Raw genomic sequence first — 25,973 nt, 5'->3', positions numbered from 1 at the left:
ATGAGAAGAACTTTTTTTCACACAAAGTTCTATCTCTGGAAATTCTCTGCCACTCTTCCAGGCCAGTTCAATGGCTATATTTCAGGGAGTTAGATGTGGCCCTTGTGGCTAAGGGGATCAGGGGGTATGGAGAGAAGGCAGGTACGGGATACTGAGTTGGATGATCAGCCATGATCACATTGAATGGCGGTGCTGGCTCGAAGGGCAAAAATGAAATACCAGAAACTAGCAACCGGATTAACTAGCTGTTCCGCAAGGGTCGGTGCTGGGACTACAGTTGTTCACAATTTATATAAATGATTTCATTAACCAAGTGTAAGCCCTCCAATTTACGAACAAAAATGGGAGGAAAAGTAGGGGATGAGGAGATAGGAAGAGTCTGCAAAAGGATATGGAGAAACTCAGGCGAGTGGGCAACAACTTGGCAGATGAAATGGATACGAATAAATGTGAAGTCATTCACTTTGGGAAAAAAAATGATAGGGCAAGTTATTTTCTAAATGAGGAGGAGCTGCGTTGTAATGAACGCCGGGATCTAGGGGTATTAGTACATGAATCACTGAAAGTTAGTATGCAGGTGCAGCAAGCAATCAGGAACGTTTCGAAACGGCCAATGGAGTTTTGGCCTTTATTGCTAGGGGGATTGAGTATAAAAACGCCGGAGGTCTTGCTGCAGCTGTACACAGTATTAGTGAGACCACATTTGGAATACTGTGTACAGTTCTGGGGTCCATACTTAAGAAAGGATGTTTTGTCTAGCCCTCGAGGCAGTGCAGCGAAGGTTTACATTCCTGCAATGAGGGGATTGACATATGAGGAAAGGTTAAGTACGCTGGAACTCTACTCTTGGAGTTTAGAAGAATGAGAGGCGATCTCATTGAAACATATAAGATGTGAGGGGCCTGATCGGGTGGATGCCCCGAGGATCTCTGGGGAAAACTAGAACTAGGGGACATCGGTTGCAGAATAAGGGGGGGCTCTTTTAAAACTGAGATGAGGAAGAACTTCTTCACCCAGAGGGTGGTTAATTTATGGAATTCAGTGCCCCAGGGAGCAGTGGAAGCAGAAACTTGAAATATATTTAAGACTAAAATAGATGGTTTTTTAGCTGCCAAGGGGATAAGGGGCTACGGGGAGAGGGCAGGGATATGGACCTAGGTATGGTTAGTATGTAAGACCTGAGTGATCTAATGGACAAGTGTCGATCGCCTAGATTGGGTTAGGAGAGGAATTTCCCCGATTTTTTTTCCCATTGGACCTGGGAGTTTTTTTGCCTCCCCCAGGAGATGAGGTTCTTTGAGAGGGGTGAAGCGGTAACTGAGTGAGGGTAGTGTCTTGTGTTCTGTGTCTTGTGTCTACTGTTTGTGGGTAAGTGTGTCTGTTTAGTGTTCAGCCATGAGCGAATGGCGGTGCGGGCTCGATGGACCTGGTGGTCTGCTCTCGCACCTACTTTCTATGTCTCTATGTCTACTCCTGCACCTATTGTCTATTGTATAAAAGTTCTCAGAATTGACAGGGTGTTTTTAAAGTTCTATGTTAAATTCCTGCTTCTCTTCCAACCATCAATCTTTTGTCACACAACTTTCTTGGATTTAAAGCAACAAACAATCTTCCAGCAGAGATCTGGAGCAGCAAAAATGAAATCCAGAAGTCTTTCCTGGATTTAATACTGCACCGCACCTGATGACAATTAGTTGGCTAAAATTCATTACCCAGCTCAAGCCCTCCAAGTTAGAACTTCAGCGTTAAAGTATTGAAGATACACAAAAATGCTGGAGAAATTCAGCGGGTGCAGCAGCATCTATGGAGCGAAGGAAATAGGCAACGTTTCGGGACAAAATCCTTCTTTCAGAGTTTGTTTGAAGCCATGTTTAGTGGCCTGATGGCTGTGGGGCAACAGGAGCTAGGAAACAGGAAATAGGCAACGTTTCGGGCCGAAACCCTTACGGGTTTCGTCCCGAAACGTTGCCTATTTCCTTCGCTCCATAGATGCTGCTGCACCCGCTGAGTTTCTCCAGCATTTTTGTGTACCTTCGATTTTCCAGCATCTGCAGTTCCTTCTTAAACGCGTTGAAGTATTGATTAGTTTGATTAGAATGGGTAAACAGAAAAAGTTGGAGTAACTCAGCGGGTCAGGCAACATCTCTGGAGAAAAGGAATAGGTGACGTTTCGGGTCGAGATCTTTCTTCAGACTGGGAGTCAGGGGAAAGGGAAACGAGAGATATATATGGTGATGTAGAGAGACATAGAACAACTGAATGAAAGATATGCAAAAATGTAACGATGATAATGGAAACAGGCCATCGTTAGCTGTGTGTTAGGTGAGAACAAGTTACAGAGAATGAGACTCAACAAGATGACTTTGAAGTGAACTGGAACTGAGTGAGGATAGTGTCATAAACTAATCAGATGAGGGATTGGTCAGATTGAAGCGGGGGGGGGGGGGGGGATGGGAACCATATTTATTAATGGTTAACATCATACTATCATAAATTAAAAATTCTAGATTTTATTTTACTACAGGGTGGCAGTAGAGCCTTACAGCGCCCCGAGAGACCAAGATTAGATCCTGACATGGGGTGCTTGTCTGTACAGAGTTTGTAAGCTTTCCCTATGACCTGCGTGGGTTTTCTCCAAGATTTTCAGTTTCCCACCACACTCCAAAGACGTACTGGTTTGTAGGTCAATTGGCTTGGTATAAATGTAAATTGTCCCCAGTGTGTGTTGGACAGTGTTAGTTTGCGCGGATCGCTGGTCGACACAGACCCGTTGGGCCGAAGGTCTTGTTTCCACGCTGTATCTCTAAACTAAACTAAACCTCCAGGTTTGTACGTTAATTGTCTTCGGTAAAGATTGTAAATTGTGCCTAGTGTGTAGTGTGTAGGATAGTGCTAGAATATGGGGATCGCTATTCGGCACGGACTCAGTGGGCTGAAGGGCCTGCTTCCATGCTGTATCTCTAAACTAAACTACTGAAAGATTTAGGTAAGTATAAAGTATTTGATTTACTTTTGACTGCTTCATTCCATCGTGCAGTTTGCTTTCAGTCAAAAAATTCACACCTTCTAACAGAATGTAACTATTCTTAACCTGAAATATACCTGTTCCTCAAACCTTTCTCTGTCACCACTCGCTGTCACTCTTCAGACTCTCAGTCTGAAGAAGGATCTCGAACCAAAACTTCTCCTATTCCTTTTCTCCAGAGATTCTGCCTGACCCGCTGCGTTACTCCAGCTTTTTGTGTTAACAGCCCATTATCTGTTATTTGCACTTTATCAGTTTATTTATTCATGTGTGTATATATTTATATAATGGTATATGGCCACACTGATCTGTTCTGTATTCATGCCTACTATGTTCTGTGTGCTGAAGCAAAGCAAGAATTTCATTGTCCTATCAGGGACACATGACAATAAACTCTCTTGAATCTTGAATCTTGAATCTTGTCCCTCTTCACCATACCTTAATGTTTCCTCACCTCAAAAGGCACCACAGATTACGGGCTGAAGATAGGCACAAAAAGCCAGAGTAACTCAGCGGGACAGGCAGCATCCTTGCAGAGAAGGAATAGGGAAATTAGGTGCAGAGTTTTGGGTCGAGCCTGCACCCCATTCAATATGATCATGGCTGATCATCCAACTCGTCCCGTACCTTCTTTCTCCACCCCCGATCCCCTTGCCACAAGGGCCACATCTGACTCCCTCTTAAATATAGTTGAACTGGCCTCAACTACCCTCTGTGGCAGAGAGTTCCAGAGATTCACCACTCTCTGTGTGAAAAATTTTGGGTGAGACCCTTCTTCATGGTCTCGACCCGAAACGTCACCCATTCTATCCCTCCAGAGAAGCTGCCTGTCCCGCTGAGTTGCTCCAGTTTTTTTGTGTGTCTATCTTCGGTTTAAACTAGCATCCGATGTTCCTTCCTACACAGAGTAGGGGCTGTTTTAATAGCAGCTTGATCACTTACAATAAAAAAATCAACCCCTGGCTCTGATTTGATTTTTTTTGAAAAGGCTGTACTATGTTACGGTAAACATTAAAAAAACAGGAGTAGAGGAGACGAGTCAGTCACCCAGCTGGGTCAGTCAGCAATGGAGAGACATAATCCAAATGGGAGATAGCATTTTCCAGCGTCTCAGGAAGGGACAGCTGTGGATAAGCTTAGGCAAAGTTGCCATTCTGACGTCAGTATTTCCTGAGTCTGTTGAAGCTGCAGTGTGTTAACCTTCCCTCCCCTCCCCTCCCCTCTCCATTCCTTCTCACTGCACACACTCTCACACTTCAAGGCAGATGCCGGAGTGACTGCTTGACGTTAAGAATTCTCCTCGACACTCCAGCTGTGTGCTGCCTGTTCCGGATCTAGTGACTGCAGAACACTCTGTGCTGATACACACACACAATCTCCACTCTAGCTTTTCTTTTCATCAATTTATCTTCAGTTGGAGAAGAAACAAAAAGGACAAAAGCTATTTAGAATCTGAATGGACAGTTTATTCTGGTAAGAAATCTCTGATTACTTCTGCAGAAAAAGTTATTTTGGAATTTTGCTGTTGAGCTGGAGAACATTGTATTCATATGATAAACATTTCGATTTTTTTTCTCTTTAAAGCATTTTTTTTTTGTGTTGGTACATAAATTCAGCTTTAGACATTTCTGTCCAATGCATTCTCCCCGTACTCCACTCTGTGGTTACCAGTGCTTTTTATTATGAATCGCAACTGTGGGGAAGCAATATTTTAATCGACAAAAGCTGCCAATCACACCCCCCCCCCCCAACCCCCCCCGGACACTCCTTCCACCAGGAAAAATAATAATTGCACTACTATGACTGTATGCACGTAAATATATTTTTTATTGCTCATATTCTATGTCGCTCTTCTAGGGAGATGCTAACTGCATTTTGTTGCCCCAGACTGACAGTATCCCCTTTCCCATCAGAACTGCCCCCTCCATCGACTCTTTTAAGTCAAGACTAAAGACTTATCTACACTCCCAAGCCTTTCCTGACGTCCTCTGAGTGAGGGCTACATGTAGTTTGTTTTGTTGTGCTATTCTTATAACAAATGTAAAGCACTTTGGCCAACGAGAGTTGTTTTTTAAATGTACTAGATAAATAAATGTGACTTGACTTGACTGTACTGTACTCTCACACGAAGGGCCGAATGGCCTACTCCTGCACCTAATTTCTATGTTGCTATGTTTCTATGTACACTGTACAATGACAATAAAGTTTGAATCGGAATCTTTTCAATTATGCCCTTTAACATATCATTAAGGACATCTCCACAATTGCTATGCCCATAACTGCTGAATTGCTTTAATAATAAGCTAGGTTTTTCCCTGCATCTGGTCATCTCCTTAGTTACATTTCTTTTCTACCGTTTCAGCAGAAAAATATTTTTGGCCTACAAATTAATGGAAAAATAAGCTGATGGCAAAAGTCAATGGATTATCCAGAACCTTGACGCAGAAAGGCACAAACTATCTTTATCCTTGAATAATAAGATACTGAATTAAAATGGAATAAAAACTAAAGTAAAAGGAGACAGAAAAAGACAATTAAAAAAAACACTGCTCCAAACACTGCATATGTGTTTTCATATTGAACTGGAATTTAATTCCACTGGTCTGTGTTTAGTTCTTGTATAAGTGGATACATTTGGCCTCTGTAAAGTTCTCCCAAAAATCTGCTTTATTTATCAGCTGTGGGAATAAGATTTCACTGTTTAAGTTGTTGCTCACTGGTTCAGTTGTTATGTTTCTGAGCTTGGAAAGTTGAATGTAATTGATAAATATCAATCGCATCATTAAATGGTTCTTAGTTTGCTAAAAGCCCTGTCCCACTGTACGAGTTCATTCAAAGAGAAGTTTGCCCCTGATTCGAACTCGGAGATTTACGGTAATGGCCGCTCGTCGGTACCCAGGGCTCTCGTGGACATTTTTCAACATGTTGAAAAATCTTCACGAGTCTTCCCGGGCTTACCGCGTTTCCCGAGTACCTGCCGTTAGCGTTACGAGCCGCTAAGAGACGTCCCCGAGCTCCGACGTACCCGCTACGTTCATTCTACGTGCTTACCACGAGTTTGATTTTTTTTTAAACTCGGGGGAGCACTTGAATGAACTTGTACAGTGGGACAGGGCTATAAAGCTCCATGATAAGTTTAATTAGGAATGATATTCATCTTTTTGAAGATAAACACTGGGCATTGCGAAGCTAAAAGAGTTCGGTGATCGAAACCAAGTGATTTTCCCTTCTTCTTCTTGCATGTGGCGTGTACAGCCTAAAGTTGTAGGACAACTTGTTCTATTTGTTCTTACTTGATTGTGCACGCCAGGTTGATTGCATTCGTCGAAACAGGGCAGACCACGTGAAGGTTGCAATCTCCCACTCCAGTGATTTCCCCTTGCCGATAGACACAAAATGCTGGAACAACTCAGGCAGGACGTTTGGAGAGAAGGAGTAGTTGACGTTTCAGGTCGAGACCCTTCTTCAGACTAAGAGTTCGGGGAAAGGGAAATTAGAGGTATGATAAGGTACAAAAAAACAAGAAAGAAAGGTATGAAAAGGCAGGTTCTCTGGATGCTTTCGAGAGAGGGCTAGAAAGGGCTCTTAAAAATAGCAGAATCTGGGGATATAGGGAGAAGGCAAGAACGGGGTACTGATTGGGGATGATCAGCCATGATCACATTGAATGGCAGTGATGGCTCGAAGGGCCGAATGGCCTACTCCTGCACCTATTGTCTATTGTCTATTGAAAAGAACAAATCAACGGCAGCAGCAATGATCAAGGAAAGGTGGAGATTTTCCCTTGCCACTGGTTTTGCAATATATTTACGCTAATACTGGCTCCTGGCTATTTTGCCATCAAATTCTAAGCCACAGTATGTCACAGCTTGTAATACTGTTGTCCTCAAACCCGACCAATGTGGCTGCCACATTTACCTGTGTCATCCTCTTTGTACCCAGATATTTCAGAGGCTCATTATACCCACCAAACCCAATGTGTGCAGGGGATATTGTAACAGAGTTAACTAAATCCAGCTGTTTGCAAGAAACGAGTTGTTTGGATGCAGCACCTCTCAGGGTGTCAGGATTTCCTGAAATATTTCCCATCCAATTAAGTCATTTCCAAGAGCAATTGTAATAAACCAAATCAGCAGGATAGTTCTCGCCAGTCATGGCCCGCATCCATGCAATAATCTACAGCACTAAAAGAAAGATTATGTGGTTGTGTTCTTAATTGTTTGTGGAATGTCACTATTTACCAATTGCCTTTTATAATTCCTGCATTACAATAGTGTCTGCACTTTGACAATACTGTGTTCTTGCCTATTAGACCTGCGTTCTAAACATTCGATGTGTAGGAAGGAACTGCAGATGCTGGTTTAAACCAAAGATAGACCCAAATTGCTGGAGTAACTCAGCGGGACAAGCAGCATCTCTGGAGAGAAGGAATGGGTGATGTTTCGAGCCGAGATCCTTCTTCAGACTAAACATAGAAACACAGAAAATAGGTGCAGGAGTAGGCCATTCGGCCCTTCGAGCCTGCACCGCCATTCGATATGATCATGGCTGATCATCCAACTCAGTATCCCATCCCTGCCTTCTCTCCATACCCCCTGAGCCCTTTAGCTACAAGGGCCACATCTAACTCCCTCTTAAATATAGCCAATGAACTGGCCTCAACTACCTTCTGTGGCAGAGAATTCCAGAGATTCACCACTCTCATCACTGAAGACTAATTCCTTCCCCACTTGTTTGCAATCGGGAGGGGTTTTTTTTTCAAACATCCAAAGATGTTTTTAAGTGGCCAGTGTCGTTATAGAAATTCGTGTGTGAAAAATGTTCTTCTCATCTCGGTCCTAAAAGATTTCCCCTTATCCTTAAATTTCCCCCTTATCCTTAAAATAGGTGCAGGAGGTACATAAATATTCTATGTACATCTAGTTGACGAGGTTCTCTTTGAAGTTTAATAATCAAAATACATAATTTAGATTTATATGATACTCAGCAAGTGCTGAATCTATCTCCACATTTTTTAATAAACCAGTCTAAAAATCTCAGGTCTGAAGGGTCAGAAGGGTCTCGACTGGAAACGTCACCCATTCCTTCTCTCTAGAGATGCTGCCTGTCCCGCTGAGTTACTCCAGCACTTTGTGTCTATCTTCTGACAATCTCAGGACAGTACTGAAGGAATGCTTCATTGTTGGTCTGCCTACATAATATTTTAAATTGAAGCCTGACTTTTCCTTTCAGGTGAATGCAATAGATCTCATTGTATTATTTCCAAGAAGATCAGGGGAATATGTGCAAACTATTCAAACAATACCAAAATCATTCAAACCATAAGGAGCAGGAGTAAGTCATTTAGCCTGACCTGCTCTGCCATTCTAGATTCTCCCACAGAACAAGCATCCTGTCCTCATCCACATTGTTACACCCTTCAGGAACTTATTTTCTTATTTACGGGGAGAAGGCAGGAGAGTAGGGTAAAAAGGGAGTTGGATCAACCATGATTGAATGGCGGAGTAGACTTTATGGGCCGAATGGTCTAATTCTGCTCCTATCACTTATGATCTTATGAACTTAAATGTTTCAATCTTCTCCTCCTACTCTTCCAAACTTCAGCAGATGCATCCTAGTGTGGCCTATTGTCCACGTATTCATCTCGGAAGCCTTCTCTGAACTGACTTCCAATGCATTAATGGCCTTGCTTAAATATGGTCAATGCTGATTTCAATATTCTGGATGCTTTTGCAGCCCTTTATTTGTAAATTGGCCATCTTGCAATGATATACCACTGACAACAAAATGCTTTGGAAAGAAATGAGAATAAGAAATGAACCACTGATGTACTACAATATATAAACAGGGATTTAATGTTGAGGCTCTAGAATATAAAACCAGGGATGTAATGCTGTGGTTCTGGAATATAACAACAGGGATGTAATGCTGAGGCTTTATAAGGCACTGGTCAGACTTCATTTGGAACATTGTGAGCTGTTTTGTGCCCTTTATCTCAGGAACATTGTGCTGGTGTTGGGGAGGTTTACGAGAATGATCCCAGGAAAGATTGGTTTAACATATGATGAGCTTCTGATGGCACTGGGCCTGTACTCGCTGGAGTTTAGAAGGATGAGTGAGGACCTCATTGAAACACACAACAGTGAAAGGCCTGGATAGAGTGGATGTGGAAAGGATGTTTCCACTAGTGGAAGAGTCCAGGACCAGAGGGCATAACCTCAGAATAAAAGGATGTATCTTCAGAAACGAGTTGAGGAGGAATCAAGGAATCTATGCAATACGTTGCCACAGAAGGCAGTGGAGGCCAAGTCAATGGATATTTTGATGGTGGAGATTGCAAATTCTTGATTAGTACGGGTGTGAAGGATCAGGGAGAAAGCAGGAGAATGGGGTTGAGAGGGAAAGATAGATCAGCCATGTTAGTGGCCACAATCATATTCATCTTGTAGAGAACACTGTTCAATTCAATTAATGGTGTCAGAGATTTTGGACCACATGTAATGCCTGCTTCCACAAAGCAAATTGAATACACGCCAGTAATGAATTAGGAAACACTATTTAAGTTACGTGGGCTGAATTGGTTGTGATTTTTGCGATTTTTAGTACCACTTAAAAAGAAAATGACAGAACCACTTAAAAAGAAAATTCCAGGACAAGGGGTCACAGCTTAAGGATAAGGGGGAAATCCTTTAAAACCGAGATGAGAAGAACTTTTTTCACACAGAGAGTGGTGAATCTCTGGAACTCTCTGCCACAGAGGGTAGTTGAGGCCAGTTCATTGGCTATATTTAAGAGGGAGTTAGATGTGGCCCTTGTGGCTAAGGGGATCAGGGGGTATGGAGAGAAGGCAGGTACGGGATACTGAGTTGGATGATCAGCCATGATCATATTGAATGGCGGTGCAGGCTCAAAGGGCTGAATGGCCTACTCCTGCACCTAATTTCTATGTTTCTATGTTTCTATGACACGTAGAAAAAGCTGTCTTGGATGTAAACAGTATAGGGGGAGAAAACTGTGTCCATATAACATCTTCACAGTAGGTGAAGACACCATGGTTTATCAAGAACACAGCTAGTACTTTAACCACAGTGGATATTGAAAATGAAAAACAATAGCCTCTATTGACACTTGTGTAATGATCTTGTATTAAACAATATAACATGTTCCCTTTACTATTTTTAACTTAAGTAACAAAAACGAACTTGTTGCTATTAGAAAGACCATAATTTTAGAAACTATTGTGGGAAAAATAACTTTGTTATTGTGAGACAGAAACTCTCCAGCCTCTAGCCCCCTTTCCCCATTGACAATACAATATGATTTTCTATCATTTTCTTGTCTGAAGAAGGGTATTGACCTAAAACGTCACCCATTTATCCTCTCCAGAGATGCTGCCTGTTCCGCTGAGTTACTCCAGTCTATTGTGTCAATTTTCTATAACACACGGTCTCTTATTAATTCCAGCAACATCAACCGACTCCAACTGGTCCAGAATGCAGCTCATTACCCACACCAAATCCTTGCATCACATCACTCCAGTCCTCAAAGAACTTCACTGGCTTCCCATTTCCCACCGGATCATCTACAAAATCCTAGTCCTCACCTACAAAGCCCTCAACCACTTGGCCCCCTCCTTATCTCACTGACCTCCTCTCCCCCTACCAACCCTCACGGTCCCTCAGATCCATTTCAGCCGGTCTCCTCTCCATTCTGAAATCCAACCTCTGCACTTTTGGAGACAGAGCCTTCTCCAGGGCAGCTCCCAGGCTCTGGAACTCCCTCCCACAATTGATCCGAACTTCTGAGTCCCTCACCATCTTCCAGTCCCGCCTCAAGACCCATCTCTTCACCTCTGCATACCCTTAGTCCCATGTCCCCCTCCCCTTTGTATCTCTGTCTTACTGCTATATTTTGTTTTGTTCTTGACTCACCATGTAAAGCGACTTTGAGTCCTTGAAAAGCACTATAGGGTGATTTCACGAAAGGTCACTGGAGCGTAGATCCGCACCCACGTGACTGAAAATCTCAAGTGGAGGACATGCTATACATCCGGTACATGTTAGTGAATGGGAAAACACGCACTTTCACACCCGTTAAAAACATTGAAAACGGCCAGTTTTTGAGCTGCAATTTACTGTGCCAGTCGGGGTGACCGTGAGGCACAGCTACCTAAATTTACAGTCCAAAAAAAAGATAGAAACTAAGGTAAATTAAAGAGGGAGCTGAAGGTGCCAATCCAGTGGAAATGAACAGCGGACATTTGCCGTGGAGATTTAAAGGTCCAAAATATCGTGAATTATCGCGTTTGCTCGCTGCATTTCATCAATAAAGATAAAAAAGTCAATAATGCCTTACTTTTGATGAAATGCAGCGAGCAAACGCGATAATTCCCGATATTTTGGATCTTTAAATCTCCACGGCAAATGTCCGATAAGCATTTCAGCTGGATTTGCACCTTCAGCTCCCTCTTGAATTTACCTTAGTTTCTATCTTTTTTTTGGACTGTAAATTTAGGTAGCTGTGCCTCACGGTCACCCCGACTGGCACAGTAAATTGCAGCTCAAAAACTGGCCGGTTTTGTTTTTAACGGGTGTGAAAGTGCGTGTTTCCCCATTCACTAACATGTACCGGATGTATAGCATGTCCTCCACTTGAGATTTTCGGTCACGTGGGTGCGGATCTACGCTCCAGTGACCTTTCGTGAAAACACTCTATACAAATAAAATGTATTATTATTATTATTATTATGAACACAACTATTGTATTATAGCAGAACTACCAGTATTAAATCGTAAAGGTAAACCAACAAGCTGCAGTTGATGAAAATCTGAAATAAAACCAGAAACTGATGTACTTACAAAGCAGGTGAGGCAGCATCTATGGAGCAAAGGAATAGGTGACGTTTCGGGTCAAGAAATGAAGAAGGGTCTCGACCCGAAACGTCACCTATTCCTTCGCTCCATAGATGCTGCCTCACCCGCTGAGTTTCTCCAGCATTTTTATCTACCTTCGGTTTTTCCAGCATCTGCGGTTCCTTCTTAAACACTTACAAAGCAGGACAGTCGACATTGGAGAAAGAAACATATTTTAACATTTCAAGTTATATAATTTATTTTGAGAGGTAATTGTCCAGATATTTACATTGTTGTCTCCATCCACAGAGGGAGTTAGATGTGGCCCTTGTGGCTAAAGGGATCAGGGGGTATGGAGAGAAGACAGGTATGGGATACTGAGTTGGATGATCAGCCATGATCATATTGAATGGCGGTGCGGGCTCGAAGGGCCGAATGGCCTACTCCTGCACCTATTTTCTATGTTTCTATGTTGCCCTGACCTGTTGAAAATTTCTAAACCTACTGTCTCTCAAATCATATCGGAGATTCGGATGTATAATATGTCTGCCTTTACCCATTTGTCTATCTGAATGTCTGCTCTTCTATCTATCAGACGGTGAGTTATAGGCTCGATTTTAATCAAAGACCAAGTTGCACGCAGGCATTTGACCAAAATATGGAGTCAATTATCTGCTTAGAATTGGTGTGTTGCAACCAGGCAGAAGGAATGTATTCCGTTTAGGATTTCTGCCTACAGAGTGTCAGACTGGTGACCTTCCAGCAGCTGCATGGGGTGGGACCATGATTTCAATGAGACATCCAGCAAGACGATTTGATCCATTTGGGAATTTTGAGTGCAGATGTTCATCAATAGACATCTGATCTTCGTTCCTAGTCTAGCCTGTGTGGCCCAACAGCCTCTGAAATGGCCCAAGAAGCTTGTTTGTTCAGGAACAATTAAATCATTAAACAACGTTCTTTTAGAAGAAACTTCTTTAGTCAGAGGGTGGTGAATCTGTGGAATTCTTTGCCACAGAAGGCAGTGGAGGCCAAGTCAGTGGGTATTTTTAAGGCAGAGATGGATAGATTTTTGATTAGTACAGGTATCAGAGGTTATGGGGAGAAGGCAGGAGAAAGGGGAGAGGAGGGAGAGATAGATCAGCCATGATTGAATGGCAGAGTAGACTTGATGGGCCAAATGGCCTAATTCTACTCCTATTCCTTATGGCTTTTGACAATTCACAGTGGGCACTAACCTCATGTTGAAGCTGCGTTCCTCCAGCACTTTCTCCTTTGCTGAAGATTCCAGCATCTGCAGTCTCTTGTATTTCCATTTTACCAAGAATGCTTGAGTCAAGAGTGTTTTATTGTCATATATGTACAGACTGCAACAATGACATTTTTACTTGCAGGTTTGTGAACACAGTACTCAACAGAGAATATAATAAACATTGAAAAAGTTCACCAAATAAAAAAATAATATAGAGCAAAAATGCAAAACAAAGCTCAAAATTCCTCGTGCAACCCTGGCAGTTCGGAGTTTGGTTGGTGCTCGCAGTGTTTAATAGCCCAAAGGTTGTTGATAAGAAGCTGTTCTTGAACCTGGACGTTACAGTTTTCAAACTCCTATACCTTCTTCCCAATGGCAAGAGTGAAATGAATACATGGGGAAGGTGGTGTGGGTTCCTGATGATGCTGGCTGCCCGTCTGAGGCAGTTCCTCCTATAGATCTCTTCAATGGGCAGCACGATGGCATAGCGGTAGAGCTACTGCCTTACAGCGCCAGAGACCTGGGTTCCATCCTGACTATGGTTGCTTTGTCTGTACGGAGTTTGTACGTTCTCCTGTGTGGGTTTTCTCCAGAATCTTCGGTTTCCTCCCACACTCCAAAGACGTACATGTTTGTAGGTTTGTCTGTAGGTTAATTGGCTTGGTATAAATGTAAATTGTCCCTAGAGTGTGCGTAGGACTAATGCTACTGGTGGCGCAATGGGCTAAGTGTTCGGCTGGCAACCGGAAGGTAGCCGGTTCGAATCCCGCTTGGAGTGCATACTGTTGTTGTGTCCTTGGGGCAAGACACTTCACCCACCTTTGCCTGCGTGTGAATGTGAGTGATTGGTGGTGGTCGGAGGGGCCGTAGGCGCAGATTAGCAGCCACGCTTCCGTCAGTCTGCCCCAGGGCAGCTGTGGCTACAGAAGTAGCTCACCACCACCGAGTGTGACTGAGGAGTGAATGAATAATGCGATGTAAAGCCCCTTGAGTATCTAGAAAGGCGCTATATAAATCCCATCCATTATTATTATTATTATTACTGTGCGGTGCAGATATGGTGGGCCTTAGGGCCTGTTTCGGCGCTGCATCTCTAAACTAAACTAAACAATGGCGGGAAGGTTAGTACCCGTGATGGACCTGGCTGTGCTCAACACTTTTTGTAGTCTCCTTCATTCCTGGCCGTTCGAGTTGCTTAGAAACCCCCCCCCCCCCCACCATTTAGCAGAGTGTAAGAAGGCCAAATTAGTGGTTCACCACAACCAATTCAAAATGTAACCCTCTTTAGGTAGAAATGATGGCTTGGATTTGTGGTTGAGATAAGCAAGGACACCTGTAGAAGAAAGCAAATTGAGACAGGTTAAACAACAAGTTAAATCATGTTCTTATTGGATTTGGCTCCAAATCCTGCTTGCAGACAGATTTATAAAGGGGCCTGCACCCTTCACACACATCCTGATACAACATATAACCATATAACCATATAACAATTACAGCATGGAAACAGGCCATCTCGGCCCTACAAGTCCGTGCCGAACAAATTTTTTTTTCCCCTTTGTCCCACCTGCCTGCACTCATACCATAACCCTCCATTCCCTTCTCATCCATATGCCTATCCAATTTATTTTTAAATGATACCAATGAACCTGCCTCCACCACTTCCACTGGAAGCTCATTCCACACCGCTACCACTCTCTGAGTAAAGAAGTTCCCCCTCATGTTACCCCTAAACTTCTGTCCCTTAATTCTGAAGTCATGTCCTCTTGTTTGAATCTTCCCTATTCTCAAAGGGTTAAAACTTGTCCACATCAACTCTGTCTATCCCTCTCATCATTTTAAAGACCTCTATCAAGTCCCCCCTTAACCTTCTGCGCTCCAGAGAATAAAGACCTAACTTATTCAACCTATCTCTGTAATAACAGCAATAAAGAGATTAATTCATTCATTCATTCAACCTATTTAACCTGAACTTTAATACAGTAAATGTTCCACATCACTTCCCAGGGGCAATATCAAACAAAATTTAAGTGAGATTCATAAGAGGATAACAAGATAGATGACCAATAGTGTGGTGGAAGAGAAGGGTTTAAAGTAGCATTGTTAAATGGGAGAAAGAGATCTTGTGTATGGCGTGTACAGCCTAAAGTTGTAGGACAACTTGTTCTATTTGATCTTACTTGTTTGTGCACGCAGGGTTGATTGCATTCGTCGAAACAGGGTGGACCATGTGAAGGTTGCAATCTCCCAAGAGATGTGAAACAAGGACAATTAGGGAGGAAAATCCAGAGCTCAGGGTCTAGGCAATTAAAGGCGTACTTCCCAATGGTGGAGCAGATACAACTACTCATGAGCACTTAAATGGTGGTCAGAAATGTCACGGGGCTGGAGGAGATCATACGAGAATGGGTAGAGATTTGGAAACAGGGTTTAGTTTAGTTTAGAGATACAGCACGGAAACAGGCCCTTCCACACACCAAGTCCACGCCGACCAGCAATCCCCACAGATTAGCACTATCCAACACACTAGGGATAATTTACAATCCTTTACCGAAGCCAATTAACGTACAAACATGTACATCTTTGGAGGTAGACAAAAATGGAGAAATTCAGCGGGTGCGGCAGCATCTATGGAGCGAAGGAAATAGGCAATGTTTCGGGCCGAAACCCTTCTTCAGACTCAGACTTCACACTACATCTTTGGAGTGTGGGAGGAAGCCGGAGTACCCAGGGATAACCCACGCAGTCACAGGGAGAACGTACAAACTGTGTATAGATAGCACAAATGCTTGACTGCTATAATCAATGCTACTTGAAGCTTTTTTCTCTATTGACTGTAATGCTGCACAATCATTCCTATGTCATGTTGTCACTTGTATGTCATGTTGTCACTTGCGGGCGGAGCACCAAGGCAAATTCCTTGTATGTGAATACTTGGCCAATAAACTTATTAATTAGCTAATCAATCAATAAATCAATTAATTAATCAATTAATCGATTAATTAATTAATTGATTGATTCATTCATTCTTTGCAATCCTCATTCTGAGCTTAATGCATTGAAAAAAAGAGTTTGGATCAAATGGTGACATGTTCAGATGTAATGTGTAGGAAGGAACTGCAGATGCTGGCTTACACCGAAGATAAGTCACAAAATGCTGGAGTAACTCAGCGGGACAGGCAGCATCTCTGGAGAGAATGAACTGGTGACGTCTTGGGTCGAGACCCTGCTCCAGACTCTAAGATTCGGTAAACTCTATATCTAATTTCCCTAATTTTCCCCTACTGTTTTTAAAGGGGGGTTATTGCCGTACAGGAGGACAGGATTAGGCCTAATGATTCCAGGTTGCCACTTTTCAACAACAGTCCCGTTGGTTCCAACCATTTAACACAAACAAAGTGCTGGAGTAGCTCAGCAAGTCATGCAGCATGTCAGAAGAAGGGTCTCGACCTGAAAATGTCGCCTATCCGTGTTCTCCAGAGGTGCTGCCTGACCTGCTAAGGTAATCCAGCACTCTGTGAGTTTTTTTGTAAGCAGCGCCTGCAGTTTGTTGTGTGTCGAATGTGATCCCAACCATTGCTCACATATTCTTTGTGTCTCCCTCTCTCAGTCTGAAGAAGGGCCTCGACCCGAAACGTCGCCCATTCCTTTTCTCCAGAGATGCTGCCTGTCCCGCTAAGTTACTTCAGCACTTTATGTCTATATCTTCAGTGCATCTCCAATTCCGTCCCACACATTGCTCTGTGTTCCAGGTCCCCGCAGTGTGTTCCTCCCTCGCGTTCCTGCTCGAAAACTACATTAGCAAGATTAGTATTTGATTCTATCAACACATCAGGCATTTAAATCCTCACCACGTCTTAAGTGAAACCATTTTTCTTCAGACAATAGGCACAAAATGCTGGAGTAACTCAGCAGCACTTTTGGAGAAAAGGAATAAGTGGACAAACCCTTCTTCAGACGGACATTCTGTCCCTCTGTACCTCAATCCCCCCACCAGGAAGGCCTTAAACTCCTCTGTTTCTTTCTCGACCGCAGAACCAGCCAATTCCCCTCTACTAACACTCTCCCTGCCTAGCGGAGCTGGTCCAAAATAAATTCCTTCCTGCACATTTCTTCAGATCATTTCTGGCTCATTTGCCATTTGTCTGAAAACTAAGCCAGTTGTTTTTCCGCCCTTCGCCCATGAGAAACAATTTCACAGGTAGGCAAAAGTGCTGGAGAAACTCAGCGGGTGCAGCAGCATCTATGGAGCGAAGGAAATAGGCAACGTTTCGGGCCGAAACGTTGCCTATTTCCTTCGCTCCATAGATGCTGCTGCACCCGCTGAGTTTCTCCAGCACTTTTGTCTGCCTTCGATTTTCCAGCATCTGCAGTTCCTTCTTAAATTCTCATGAAACTATTTCACCCCGTTTACTCCATCAAAGGTATTAGATGACACTTCTGAACCTTTCTCATCTTCCGCTCTGCTCAAGCTTGTTGATGCCCTGCATGAGAAGCCTTGACCTTTCACCTAGAGGTTCTCTATATTAATAAGAATATGTGTTACACATGGCAACAATTTGATAAAAATACATTGAACAGAACTCTCGCACAGAAATGCTGACTATAAACATGAGTGTCTTTGGTTAATTCAGTTTATCTGTGACATCTGTAACTGGACTATAAAGCTGGAAGGAAGGAACTTGTATTTATTTCTTCATATGGTCTTTCATTTCTTTTGGGAGCATTCCAAGATGATCTGCAGTCAATGAAATGTACCATTATTTCTATGTAAGCAAATATGGTTGTCAAATGTGTACAAAAGGAACTACAGGTGCTGGAATCTTTTCTAGACCACGGTGGCGCAGCGGTAGAGTTGCTGCCTTATACCCCTGTCCCACTTAGGAAACCTGAACGGAGACCTCTTTACGTCCCACCCAAGGTTTCCGTGCGGTTCCCGGAGGTTGCAGGTGGTTGCCGGAGGTTGCGGGTAGTGGAAGCAGGTAGGGAGACTGACAAAATCCTCCAGGAACCTCCGGGAACCGCTCGGAAACCTTGGGTGGGGCGCAAAGTGGAGCCAGTTTCCACACCGTATGGCTAATCTAAACCAACAAAGTGATTGAGTAACTCAGAGGTTCAGTGTGTAACTCAGCAGATCAGTTTAATTTAATTTAATTTGTTCATGATATATGTATTTTTATTTCTATTTACTTGTTGTTATTTGTACTGCACACTGAAGGGACACTGGTTGAGCAACGTTTTTTTGTTTCCTCTGGGTATGTGAGTACTCAGGAAATAACAATAAAGATATACTGATATACTGATACTGAAAGTCTCCAGAGGTTTCCGTTCAGGTTTTCTAAGTGGGACAGGGGCATAACAGTGCCAGAGACCCGGGTTGGATCCTGACCACGGGTGCTGTCTGTACGGAGTTTGCACGTTCTCCCCGTGACCATGTCGATTTTCCCTGGGTGCTCCAGTATCCTCCCACACTCCAAAGACGTACAGAGTTCGGCTTTGGTAAAAATTGTAAATTAGACAATAGGTGCAGGAGTAGGCCATTCGGCTCTTCGAGCCAGCACCGCCATTCAATGTGATCATGGCTGATCATCCCCAATCAGTACCCCGTTTATCCCTGGTGTGTGGGACAGTGCTACTGGATGGGGTGATGGCTGGTTGTTGCAGACTCGGGGAGCTGAAGGGCCTGTTTCCACACCGTATGGCTAATCTAAACCAACAAAGTGATTGAGTAACTCAGAGGTTCAGTGTGTAACTCAGCAGATCAGGCAGTGTCTCTGGAGGACGTGGATCGGCGATGTTTTGAATTGGGGCCCTTCTTCAGACCCCGCAGAGGAGCAGAAAAATGTAGGAGTCTGAAGAAGGGTCTCGACTCGAAACGTCACTGTCCTCCAGACATGCTGCCTGACCTGCTGATATCTTGCTAGGTTGGATTTGAAAAGGAGAGGGAGGAACGATAGAAAAGAACTTGGGCCTAAAATTTGAATTTAAAATATTTTAAGCATTTTAAATTCTCTGGGAAATACAGTATTTACAACGCACAGGAATTTGAGAGTCAGCTGTTTAAATTGTTTCTATTGTAAGTCTGAGATGTTGATTGTCATTGCTATAACAATTATCCCCTGTTTAAGAAGCACTTACTGTTAATTGATATTTCGCTTGGTCAGTTTAATAGACAATTGACATGTAAATTTGGAAAGCATTCAGACTAATGGGGTGGCTGAGGGTGAGAAGTCAGGTGTGTAAAACAAATGTGTCGGAAGTAACTGCAGACGCTGGTTTAAACCAAAGGTTGAGACAGAAAGCTGGAGTAACTCAGCGGGACAGACAGCATCTCTGGAGGAAAGGAATGGGTGACGTTTCGGGTAATTTGTTTATTCACTTGTTCTTTCTCGTTTCCCTCTCAGTCTGAAGAAAAGTCTCAATCCGAAACATAGAAACATAGAAAATAGGTGCAGGAATAGGCCATTCGGCTCTTCGAGCCTGCACCGCCATTCAATATGATCATGGCTGATCATCCAACTCAGTATCCCGTACCTGCCTTCTCTCCATACCCCCTGATCCCTTTAGCCACAAGGGCCACATCTAACTCCCTCTTAAATATAGCCAATGAACTGGCCTCAACTACCTTCTGTGGCAGAGAATTCCAGAGATTCACCACTCTGTGTAAAAAATGTTTTCCTCATCTCGGTCCTAAAAGATTTCCCCCGACATGGTCACGGGGAGAAGGTGCAAACTCCGTACAGACAGCAGTGGTGATGAAGTGTTTTGGAAAAACTGGTCCGGGGTCATATCACATCACTTCTGCCCCGAAGCTTTGACCCCCACCAGTTTGCGTACAGAGCAAATAGATCCACAGAGGACGCTGTAGCCACAGCTCTCCATGCTGCACTGTCTCACCTGGAGCAGCGGGGGAGCTACGTGCGGATGCTCTTTGTGGACTACAGCTCTGCTTTTAATACCATCCTTCCCCACAAACTGGTGGACAAACTGGGGGACTTGGGACTTCCACACTCCACCTGTACGTGGATAAATAGCTTCCTGTCGGGTCGCAGCCAGAGAGTCAGAGTGGGCCATCACACATCCACGGCCCTCAGCCTCAGTACCGGCTCTCCACAGGGCTGCGTACTGAGCCCCCTGCTCTACACCATCTACACACATGACTGCACCCCCGCCCACCACAGCAACACCATTGTCAAATTTGCGGATGACACTACAGTGGTGGGACTCATCTCCGGGGGGGACGAGTACGCCTACCGGGATGAGGTGGAGCAGCTGACAGTGTGGTGCGAAGAAAATAACCTGCTCCTCAACACCTTAAAGACAAAGGAATTAATAATAGACTTTAGGAAGAATAAAACGGACATGGTACCATTGACTATCAGAGGGGACTGTGTAGAGAGGGTGGCGGATTTCCGCTTCCTGGGAATCCATATTGAGGAGGACCTGACGTGGAGCGTGAACACCACTGCGCTGCTGAAAAAGGTCCAGCAGAGACTGCACTTCCTGAGGGTGCTCAGGAAGAACAACATCACTCAGAGACTGCTGCTGTCCTTTTATTGGTGCTCCATTGAGAGCATACTAACGTACTGTGTATGCGTGTGGTACACCAGCTGCACAGCGGCTCAGAGGAAAGCGCTCCAGAGGGCCATTGACAACGCCCAGAGGATTGTCGGCTGCCCTCTCCTTACCTTGGAGGACTTACACAGTTCCCGCTGCACCAAAAAAACCCAGAATATCATAAAGGACATTTCCCACCCCGGACACTCCCTGTTTGAACTGTTGCCGTCAGGCAGACGGTACAGATCTACAAGGACAAGGACGAACAGACTAAAAAACAGTTTTTACCCCACTGCTATAAAAGCACTAAATGTAGCCGCCAAGGAACGCAGGGGCGATACAGACTAAGGGACTGTGGTACACTGTGAAATCGACAGAAGGATGGAGGGTTGGGTGTGTATGCGTGCTTTGTTCGTGATATTTATTTAGTTGTTTATCTTTATTATTTTACCGTGTATGTATCGTTAGCTTTTAGAAATGTTTGAATGCTGCACTGACTGGCTGACATTTTAAATTTCGTTGTACATGGTCCATGTTACAATGACAATAAAGAAACTATTATTACTATTATTACTATTATTTATCCTTAAACTGTGACCCCTTGTTCTGGACTTCCCCAACATTGGGAACAATCTTCCTGCATCTAGCCTGTCCAACCCCTTAAGAATTTTGTACGTTTCTATAAGATCCCCCCTCAATCTTCTAAATTCTAGCGAGTACAAGCCGAGTCTGTCCAGTCTTTCTTCATATGAAAGTCCTGACATCCCAGGAATCAGTCTGGTGAACCTTCTCTGTACTCCTGTTCCTTCTCTCCAGAGACGCTGCCTGTCCCGCTGAGTTACTCCAGCTTTTTGTGTCTATCTTCTGTGCAAAACAAATGTTGAAGCAGCATAAACTGAACCAGAAATGTTGTTGGAAATTGCCAACTCGTGGTGTATGTAGTAATATTTAAGGACATTAATAATGTGGATTGTATCGCCATGGAGTTATTGTAACTAAATGCAGATGATCGTAGTTTTAATGGTATAACCGCAATAGTTGCTGGAGTAACTCAGCGGGTCAGGCAGCATCTCTGGAGTAAAAGGATAGAAACATAGAAAATATGTGCAGGAGGAGTAGGCCATTCTGCTCTTGGAGCCATCATCACCATTCAATATGATCATCCAAAATCAGTACCCCGTTCCTGCTTTCTCCCCATATCCCTTGATTCCGTTAGCCCTAAGAGCTATATCTAACTCTCTCTTGAATACATCCCGTGAATTGGCCTCCACTGCCTTCTGTGGCTGAGAATTCCACAGAATCACAAACCTCTGGGTGAAAAAGTTTTTCCTCATCTCGGTCCTAAATTCTTAAACGGTGACTCCCTGGTTCAGGACTCCTCCAACATCAGGAACATTTTTCCTGCATCTAGCCTGTCCAATCCCTTAATACTTTTATATGTTTCTATAAGATCCCCTCTTATCCTTCTAAATTCCAGTGAATATAAGCCCAGTAAATCTATTCTTTTGGATGATTAAGAAGGAACTGCAGATGCTGGAAAGTCGAAGGTACACAAAAATGCTGGAGAAACTCAGCGGGTGCAGCAGCATCTATGGAGCGAAGGAAATAGGCAACGTTTCGGGCCAAACCCCTTCTTCAGACATGGGTGGTTTGGATGGGATCCTTCCCCAATCCGAAACGTCACCCATCCTTTTTCTCCAGAGATGCTGCCTGACCCAGAGTTACTCCAGTACTTTGTGTCGATCTTCGGTATAAACCAGCATCTGCAGTTCTTTGTCTCAACAATGGGGCCTGATGAATGATTCAGTAGTGGCAGCTCCTCTGGCAATCCTTTAATGAAGTGTCAGACTGCGCTATACGTGACAGTATGTTCTGTATTAAACCTATTACTGTCTGTCAGGAAGGCAAGAATGTTGTTAATGTCAGTTGAGAACTATGAGCTTGAGATTTAAAATTTGCAACTATGATCTATGAAATTTATCCCTTAAGATAGAAATTAAACTAGATTGATACTTCCTGTTACAAAGGCTTCTACTGCAGTTAATAGTATTAAATCTAATCTCACTAGTCTTGCTGTTTATTGTGGAAACACCACTCTGAAGCTTGTGAACTGGGTGAGGTTAAGAATTTGACCTCTCCGCAGATGTCATTTCTAAATCCCGATGTTAGTTCAGGAGAGTTCCAGCCTAGTGTAAATGAAACAGATTTGCTACACAAAGAATAGGAATACTCCCAATAAATTCCAGTCAGTTCAAAGGCACAATATTACTCACATTCAAGAAACATTTTTCTAAACTCCCTCATTCTTTGTGTAGGAAGGAAGTGCAGATGCTGGTTTAAACCGACGATAGACACAATAGACAATAGACATTAGGTGCAGGAGTAGGCCATTTGGCCCTTCGAGCCAGCACCGCCATTCAATGTGATCATGGCTGATCATCTCCAATCAGTACCCCGTTCCTGCCTTCAAGATTCAAGATTCAAGATTCAATTTATTTGTCATTTGGACCCCTTGAGGTCCAAACGAAATGACGTTTCTGCAGCCATACATTACAAACAAATAGACCCAAGACACAACATAATTTACATAAACATTAAATGTTTATTTAATGAAGGCCAAAAAAACTTATCTCTCCACTGCCTTCTCCCCATATCCCCTGACTCCGCTATTTTTAAGAGCCCTATCTAGCTCTCTCATGAAAGCATCCAGAGAACCTGCCTCCACCGCCCTCTGAGGCAGAGAATTCCACAGACGCAAAAAGCATCTCTGGAGAAAAGGAATAGGTGACGTTTCTGATCGAGACCCTTCTTCAGACTTGAGTCTCCTCTTCTCCAGAGATGCTGCCCGACCCGCTGATTTACTCCAGCTTTTTGTGTCCCTTTCTCTTTGTGTTCTTCTGAGGTATTATGTCCTGTTTTCGTTCTCATTTGTCCTTGATTTTGCACAGTTTTATCACTCCACTTGTAACACTCTCCTTTCGCCATCTCTGCTGCCTTCTGTGACTTAAACACACATTTAATGCATTTACACAATCTCCCAACCAACGGAGCATGTGTATGGGTTCCTCAAGGTGTATTTGTAGATGCTACAGCCAAGTTGGATCAATCAATGATGGGTGTTCCTTTTTGAATCTCTGAACTTCCTTTGCTGTAGAAACAATAATTATTTTTCTGAATAGTATGATTATTGTTTGTTTTTATTATCAAAAGCTATCTATTGAGAGGAGGAACCTACAGATAAAATGAAACAATTGCATATCCAGCGACTGTAATGTTTGTGCTTCCTGCTCTTGTACAGAAACGTTTCATTAAATGGCGGCACCCTGGTTGGCTGCGGCTGCATTGACTCTCGTTAGGGATAGCGATAAGTTTTCTAAGGTCCGGCTCCATAACTTGCAGCAGGCAGGCTGCAAGTTAACGTACGATCGTGGGGCATTACTGAGAGGCATTTTTATGGATGCACCTAGCACTTTTTACTGATTTTGGAGAGTCAAATGCAACAAAATTTCGTTCAAGGTGCACTGTGTCTAGGTGTATATCTGAATGACAATAACGTTTTCATTCATTCATTCAATCATACATTCATTCATCATTCATCATTCATCATTCATTCATTCATTCATTCATGCAATCATACATTCATTCATCATGCATCCATTCATTCATTCATCATTCAATCATTCAATCATTCAATCATTCATTCATTCATTCATCCATTCAATCATTCAATCATTCAATCATTCATTCAATCAATCATTCATTCATTCAATCAATCATTCATTCATTCATTCATTCATTCATTCATTCATCATTCAATCATTCATTCATTCATTCATTCAATCATACATTCATTCATTACCTTAGTTGCCAATTTCCATCCTATTTCACATAATCCATCTTTGATTCTTCTTTTCCCTTTGTGTAAGAAGGGACTTGACCCGAAACTTCACCCATTCCTTCTCTCCACAGATGCTGCCTGTCCTGCTGAGTTACTACGGAGTTTTGTGTCCATCTTCTTTTCCTTTTGTTGGCCTCCTAGGGGACCCAGTGACGAGGGCCTCCGAGATCAAAGGGGCACCTAACAGGGGGGCGACCCAGATCAAAGGGGGACCTGACCGGGGGGGGGGGGCGCCGAGACCTAAGGGGGGCCAAGTGGGAGGTGGCCACTAAGATCGAAAGAGGGCCCAGCTGCCTCATGCAATGGCGGGCCCGGTTCACCACTACAAGGCAATATAGACCTTCCATGGACCTTGTTGTAACTGTGTAGGCACCAGAAACGTGGCGACTCTGTGTACTGCCAAGATGAGGTCTACTGTATGATTTTACCGGATTGTATGCAAGTACCAAGAATTTCACTGTACCTAGACACATGTGAAATTAAAGTATAATTGAATCATGAAATATTTACTTCCATTTCCAAGGATTGGTTAGCAAACAATATCTGTTACAAAGCCACAGGTTCTTGACCACCCATCTTCCCACCCAGCTTGTTAGGAAACCATTGCTTTCTCCAACTGTCCCTGGATCCATTGCATCTGCTCTGAAGAACCTTGCCCTCTCCTCCAATGCAGTTGATGGGGTTCTCAACCTGTTATCTGTTCCATCTATCAGTCTGAAGAAGGGTCTCCACCCGAAACGTCACCCACTCCTACTCTCCAGAGATGCTGCCTGTCCCGCTGAGTTACTCCAGCTTTTTGAGTCTATCTTTGGTTTAAACCAGCATCTGCAGTTCCCTCTTGCACATCTATCTGTTCCATCTCCCTACCTCAATTCTCACCAATTCTCACAGATAAGTGATAGTAGAAACCAGGAACTGCAGAGGCTGGTTTGTACCAAAGATAGGCACAAAGTGCTGGAGTATCTCAGCGAGTCAGGCAGCATCTCTGGAGCAAAAGGATTTGTGACGTTTCGGGGTGGGGTGGAGGTTGTGGGGGGGGGGTGAAGAGCTGTTTCATCTCCTTGCCTTCCATCCCACCAGCGTCTACAATTGCCGTCAGTAACCTATACCACTTTCAATGTAATGCCACCACCACAAAGACAAACATCTTCCCTTCCCTCTCAGCACCCCAAGGGTACAGTTCTTCCCGGATTATGAACGGCAGACTTAAGGAGTGAGTGAGTGTTTGGGAGACTGACGGGCTGGGTGGGGATGAATTTGCCTGCGCTGTGAGGCTGGAGGCATCTTCAGCTGGGTGGGAATAAGGTATTTCCGCAGGCTCTCCCTCTCCACTATCTACCCCAGCGACCAGCATGTAGCAGGCGGGTTTTGTAGTGAGGCAGTGTCTTTATG

The 25,973-nt window shown here is 43.6% G+C and overlaps 1 protein-coding gene across 1 annotated transcript in view; it reads left to right on the top strand.

Moving 5' to 3' along the window:
• Window positions 1-3,797: 3,797 nt before the first annotated feature.
• The window catches only part of zgc:154093 (uncharacterized protein LOC777623 homolog), a 33,768-nt gene continuing 11,592 nt past the window's right edge, over window positions 3,798-25,973 (top strand). The window contains exon 1 of the mRNA XM_055663777.1: window positions 3,798-4,498. The gene's annotated coding sequence lies outside the window, so the exon portion shown is untranslated. The remainder of the gene's footprint in view (window positions 4,499-25,973) is intronic.

This window comes from Leucoraja erinacea, chromosome 38 (assembly GCF_028641065.1).
Source record: "Leucoraja erinacea ecotype New England chromosome 38, Leri_hhj_1, whole genome shotgun sequence".
Taxonomy (NCBI): Eukaryota; Metazoa; Chordata; class Chondrichthyes; order Rajiformes; family Rajidae; genus Leucoraja; species Leucoraja erinaceus.
The sequence above is the reverse complement of the archived record's forward strand: the minus strand, read 5'-3'. Positions and strand labels throughout refer to the sequence as shown.